At 46.8% G+C, this 6,432-nt stretch overlaps 1 protein-coding gene across 2 annotated transcripts in view; it reads left to right on the forward strand.

Moving 5' to 3' along the window:
• The window catches only part of jing (AE binding protein 2 jing), a 182,599-nt gene that overhangs the window by 74,780 nt on the left and 101,387 nt on the right, over positions 1–6,432 (forward strand). The window lies entirely within an intron of this gene.

Consider the following 6,432-nt stretch of genomic DNA (forward strand, 5'->3'; position numbering starts at 1 on the left):
TGGCACTTACGAAAGCCTGAACTCACTTAAGAATCAAATTCCTTCTAGGGTAGTGAGCCAGTGTGAAAAACAATTCTTAAAGTACAAGGTTCAGAACATGTAGCTATAATCAAAACGCACAAGAAACTTACCTCTTCATGTACAAACAGTGAAGACATCTCTGCTTTCTCTTTTACATGAGAACAAATGATCTTGGGCGTGGCACTAGCGAAGAGGTCTGCAAAAAAAAAAAAGTAAAAGATTTACTGACTTTAATCACGCCTCTAACAATCTGAGGAATTGTTACAAATCACCAATCAGTGCAATTCTAACTGCCTCTATAAGGGCATCAAAAATGAACAATTTTCTCGTTCTTTCTACCCTCACAAGACGCTCCGTCAATGGAATCTAATCCAAATTTGACGCTGTTATTCCTATTTGCCTGCTTTCTAGACGTAGGGCTGCGAACATGTGTTTTGTGCACCTAATCTAGCACGGAAATTCGTCATCTATAATTCAATCATCCTAATTCATTGTAATTTGATAAAAGATGTGATAGTTCGTCCAGTTTTTAAAGAGTTGCGGGCCTGCAATAGGCACTGCCTAGCATGTATGAAAGTATTTCTTCAAAAAAATTTTTTCAAACCTTGCTTTGAGAAAAAGCGTCTGGCATATTTCGACAACCAAGCCCATCCTCTGATGGCAATCAGGGGCACGCTATTAGCGATTATTGACCACGGGATTTACAAACGTAACCCGTGCCTAAATACCCAGTTAAACACAATCAAGCAAGTAGGAGCGCTCGAACGACACCAACGCGCGCGGACGCCGTCTATGTTGCAGCAGCCATGGCTTATGCTAGATTTACCGCACATAGCTCCTACAGTCACGTATACTCTCTCGATTCTGTTATAACGCCGAACGTTATCGCAGATGAAGGCAAATCACGAAAACACCAAACAGAAACGAGGGAAAACAACGCACGGCGATGGCTACAACAACACGCCTTTGGAAGTCTGCTAGATCTTTCCCTGTTGCTGGTGACACTTGTCCTAAATAGCTTAAAAGACCGAGGCGCACGTGCTGGGAGCATCGCGGCATATCAGCACTTCCAACTTTACTGTCTTTAAGCAAAAAAAAAAATCCATTTCGTACAGTGCGCCTTTGTACATAATTTTTTCTTTTTCTTTCTTTTTTTTACGCTTACACCTACAGAAGCACGTTGCACATTTGAGTATTAATAGAAATGTTATTACGATGTAGCCCAAAGCACATCTTAAAACAATATCAATCACTTTGTGCAGTGTAGAGACAATGTGCGATCAGCAACTAATCCCGCCCTTGTTAAGTGATCACATCACTCACTGTATGAGTGATGCAGGCACTTACACAACATCGCGCATAGCAGTGTGAACTCGTTAAGTCACACGTTTAATCGGGCATCTGCAACAGGCCCGCGAACGCATGCTGTTGTAAATGGCTGGCAGCCTACTTCGGCAGAACTGCTGCAGGCGCCCAGCTAGCGCTGTATGATTACTACCTACGAAAACAGTACACTCACCGTTAACAGGCCCACGTTGTCCGTGTCCGCCACTCCATGAATATTCCTTAATCCGAGCGTCACTTCGAACACGGTGTCATGCGTGACCACCATTGAATATGCGCCTGTTCGCTAGAACACACACAGCGACCAAGACCCCAGACCAACGCAACGCATTTGAAAGACGATGAGACAGAGAGAGAAACGTTGAGAGAGAGAAGGAGGAGGCAGTCTGGCGGCGGCGCCGCAGCTGTCGACGCAGGTGTTCGGTGACGCAACTATTCGCTTATCTACGCCGCCGTTGTGGGAGCAACCCTGGCCGGGGTTAGCGGGGGGGGGGGGGGAAGGAGCGGGAAACCCGCCAGGACGGCGCCGAAAGGCAAACGCTGAGGCGTATACGGCGGACGGCCGTTCGACGCGGATCGACTCCTTGTAAACGGCAACTCTCCTTCCAGCCAGTCGCACAGCGACGCAGGTTATTTACCAGCCTCGGGTTCTTCGAGTATTTTGACGGAATGCGATTGCAGCGGGCGATAAATAGTGAAGCAAAACTTGCGGAAAACAAAGTGCACCATGGAATGGCCAGAAACAATAATTATTTCGTCCTCGGTGGCATTAGCGGGAGAGCATCGCTACACCTTTTTCCAGAGGAATTTCTTTTCGCATTGTCTGTGTCTGGCAATTCCGCGTATGGTGCCGCAAACACTGAATGCGTAGTCGAAGCTGGAACAAATTAATCCACAGTCAGGGATGTTTAGAAGGCTTTTCACGCACCACGAAACGTGCCGAGGTTGTTATAACAAACTTTTTGCTGACCACATGATCAGCACATAATTCCTTATGGTTGCCCAATGAGCTAGCTAAGCACCTGTAGCAAAGGTAGGGCACGTTCTTGTTAAACGTTGTTAATATAAACGATGGTTGTGCATAAGTGCAGTGACAGCTTTCCGTGTGAATTGGTCATAACCCACATTTTCGAGCGTAGAAGCGCCTCAGCGGACCTAATCAGCTACCACAGCAAGTTCGTAAGCAATGATGAGGTACGAAAATGTGCAGCTGTTTTCCATGTACTGAATAGTCTGTGTACAGTGCGTTGACCACCGCCATTTCTTAAGCCACATCCCATATAGACTCCCAGTCTGAACAGGTGTGGGACCTTAAACACTAAGAAGCAGTGCCCCCCCCCCCCGCACACACACAATAAATTTGAGGGCGCACGGGCTGGTACACACGCATACTTATTCACAGGCACACACACATACACGTATACACACATACGGCAACACACACACGCGACCGTAAACGCACGCATGCATGGACGTACACATGTGCACAGACACGCTTAACACAAGCACGGACTCGCACATACACGCGCACGCACACATGCACGGGTGTACACACAATTGCGCTTTCACGCGAACACATGCGCAGGCTCACGCACACACACCCATACTCGGGCGAACATTATGTTCCTGTATATAATCCACAGCAAACATGTAGCTTATAACCAACGCTAAGGTGAGCTTTCGTAACGTGGATTGCAGTTAATTGCCATTATAGATGAAACGCGATTTGCTTCTGCTGGCATTCTGCTGTATTCGGAGAGCACCTTCACACATTCTAAGTCTAGGCCGTCATTTAACGCAAGGTCCACATATTCGTGCATTAGCTACGCTGCTCGGCCGCCAATCCGAAGGTCGCGGGTTCGATGCCGGTCGTGGCAGTCGAATTCAGATGGAGGTGAAAAGGTAGAGGTCTGTGCACTGTGCGATATCAGCGCCCGTTAAAGAACACCAAATGATCAAAATCTCTAGAGCTTTCCACTACGACCACCCTCATAATCATATCGAGGTTTTCGAGACGTAAAATCCCAAATATTATAATAATGTGCTGCATATTCCATCTGATGAATCGTCACCTACACCCTTCTCAGGCACAAAAGCACCCTTAGAGCCTATTTTAGGGTGTTATCGAGGCAAGCACCCAAACAAATGGGTGCTTTTTTTCAATCGGCCATTTATGGGTGTTAAAGGGTGTTGCAAAGGGTGCTTTCTCGTAAAAGCACCCTTTTTACACCCTTTTGGGTGTAAAAATTTTTACTGTGTGGCTACGTCGACGTGTGGCACATGCGGGCTTGGCCGTGCATTATTCACAATTTAGGCCTCCGAGCAACCGTTATTGTGGAGCCTTCATTACTAGCCATTAAGACTTTGTGGCCAGAGAGTGCGTTATAGTTGTATTATAACGTCCATGAAGCATGCGAATCGACCTCTTCAGCGTGGGAAGTGGGCTGAGGATATATGTCTCGACAAAACTGCTTCGTGCTCTTGGCACTAGTCTTGAATGTGACGCAAACCCAGGCACTGTCGTAGCTTATTTAGTGATTGAACAGTTAAGTGGAGCTACTACAGAAGATCACCTTTAATGTAGTCGTGTAGTTAACCCCACTTCCCGCTATACATAACCTGTAAGCTTTTTCATTGTTCGAATGGTGTTTAGAAGACGTTGCTGCTTCCATGGCGGCACGGGCTACTCTATTGAGCTTAGCAGGTGAAACATGGAATGCTAAAAAACTTCAATAATGGCAATGACACGATATGCAACATAGTGGATCACCACATCTGGAAAAACAGTATAATACAACAGTTCTTGAGTCAAAAATATTCCAGCAGGAGTTCATAATAGCATAATGAGCTCGCGTGTACACGAATAAGATCAAATTTTGCGTGGCAAGACATACACAAGCAAATATGGAATACTAACAGTATAGTACATCTTTATTGTTCAGCATTTTTGTCTGTTGTTCACCGTTACTCTAACAAGTTGAAAGCCTGATTTCTGGAAGATGTAGAAGTGCCTAATGTCATCTTCATTATCCTGTTCCTGGTTTCGGAACATCTGTCTCAGTTTTTTTTATACAAAACGCAGTCAGTTCGCAAAAGCGCAGCCAGCAACAAAAGAGCAGATACCCTAGCAAACGAAGCACTTATAATGCAAACTGACTGTAAAAGCTACTGCGAATCAACTACCGAAAGAAGCAATGCGACGCCATTTTCATTGTTAATGGAACTTGTGGAATCAGCCTAGTGTTACAAGAGGTCTGGGTCTTACCAAGTCAACCTTTTCTGTACATTAAGATGCAGGCATTCCGGATTGGTCTGCACCTCTGTTTAGTCTATTAGAATAAAGATAGCTCCTTCCATATTGTGTACAAAGTGCGATGAAGTTGGCGATATGGGCCGCTGAATGCCGTCCTGTAATTGATTTGGCCCTGACAGATTGAGACTCATGGAGGACATATAAAAAGGAGGGTCTTCCCACACAGGCTGCGAGGAGATTGTTCCCGGAAGATTCGCAGGAGACCGGCTACATGGATTGATTTAATTTGTAGGGTTTAACGTCCCAAAACCACCATATGATTATGAAAGACGCCGTAGTGGAGGGCTCCGGAAATTTTGACCACCTGGGGTTCTTTACCGTGCACCCAAATCTGAGCACACGGGCCTACAACATTTCCGCCTCCATCGGAAATGCAGCCGCCGCAGCCGGGATTCGCACCCGCGACCTGCAGAATGTGAGGCCAGTGAGATGCAAATGTCGGTGTAGCCATAGACTGAGGGCTTCATCTGCTTATCGAGCAATAAAGCTTAAGGTACTACTACTACTACTACTTAACGCTCTAATGAACACTTCTAGCCTGAAGGACGTATCTATCTTAGCAGGTGCCATTCCCATGAGGAAAATGAGCTCTTCGTGCGAACGGCCTTTCCGTGTGCGCATTACCTGTGTAAGCCGTATGTTCGTTAATCGCCGCACAGGTGCGCGGCCCTTATTCGTTTCCAAGTGGAAGGCCGAGGGCACAGATTGTTTTCTAGGAACTATTCAGCGACGCGCATTGTTCTGCGATAACGGGGCACAAAAGATAACAGCAGGAGTCGCCTGCTTCCTATAGTCGTCGTTGGTAAGCACGCTTAGTGTGGCGTCATCGTTAAATACAGCTCGGGAATTTTTTTTTGTTGTCTTTCCCGGAGGCAAGTCCCACGTACAAACTGTAATGTCCAAACTCGTGCATGGTTTGTTTATACATCTGTCGAGTTGTGAAGCACATCAAAAAGGCATACTTTTTTTTGGCGAGAGACTTGTAAATCATGCGCACGGACTGTGGGATTTAAAGCGGCGTTTCTCCGTCGTCGTGTATGCTATGCGCTATACAGAAAAAAAAGCCCTTGCCGAATATGCGTATGAAAGCGTTATCTTTTCAAATTAAACAGTCCGTAAACTGATACAAAATCATTGTACCGGCGGTGCCACTGAATCTGACGCTTCGGCAAGTCGTTTTGCCTTCTGCGAGGCACCTTCTGCTTTGAGAAACACGGCAACTGGGCTGCTGTCTTGACGACAACGACAATTTCGTTGCGGCCTTGAAAAACACGCGAGACGACGTTTCCAAATTATCAGGCCCAACTTGACGTCTCTCACTGGTCCAAAGGTGGCATCTTCTAGCGTGCGCCATGCTACTACTCCGGCGACATCTTGTTTAGAATTCGTCTGAACGGCCCATGACTATAGACGAGGCACAAGGAGAGGAGTCCCCTCTACATGCTCTAAAGTGAAAGTCGCGTGCACTTCTTCCCTTGTCCCTCGCCTTGTAACTCACTGTTTCAACGAAATGAACTCCAACTTTCTCGCGCACCCTGAGCCCCATTCCTGTTCCGGGTCCTCCGTCTCGAAATCCGTTGAAGGGGGGCAGTTCTTTCTCGAGTGCGCCGTCACGTCGAAAGGACACATTTTGCGAGAATGTCGAGTTGATTCCGCAGGCCGCCTCTTTACATGACCTCGCGCGGCGTGTGTTTCGGGATGGTCCGTTGCTCCCGAGGAACGCGACACTTTCGGTGGACCTTCTACGCAGTCGC

This window comes from Rhipicephalus microplus, chromosome 8 (assembly GCF_043290135.1).
Source record: "Rhipicephalus microplus isolate Deutch F79 chromosome 8, USDA_Rmic, whole genome shotgun sequence".
Lineage (NCBI taxonomy): Eukaryota > Metazoa > Arthropoda > Arachnida > Ixodida > Ixodidae > Rhipicephalus > Rhipicephalus microplus.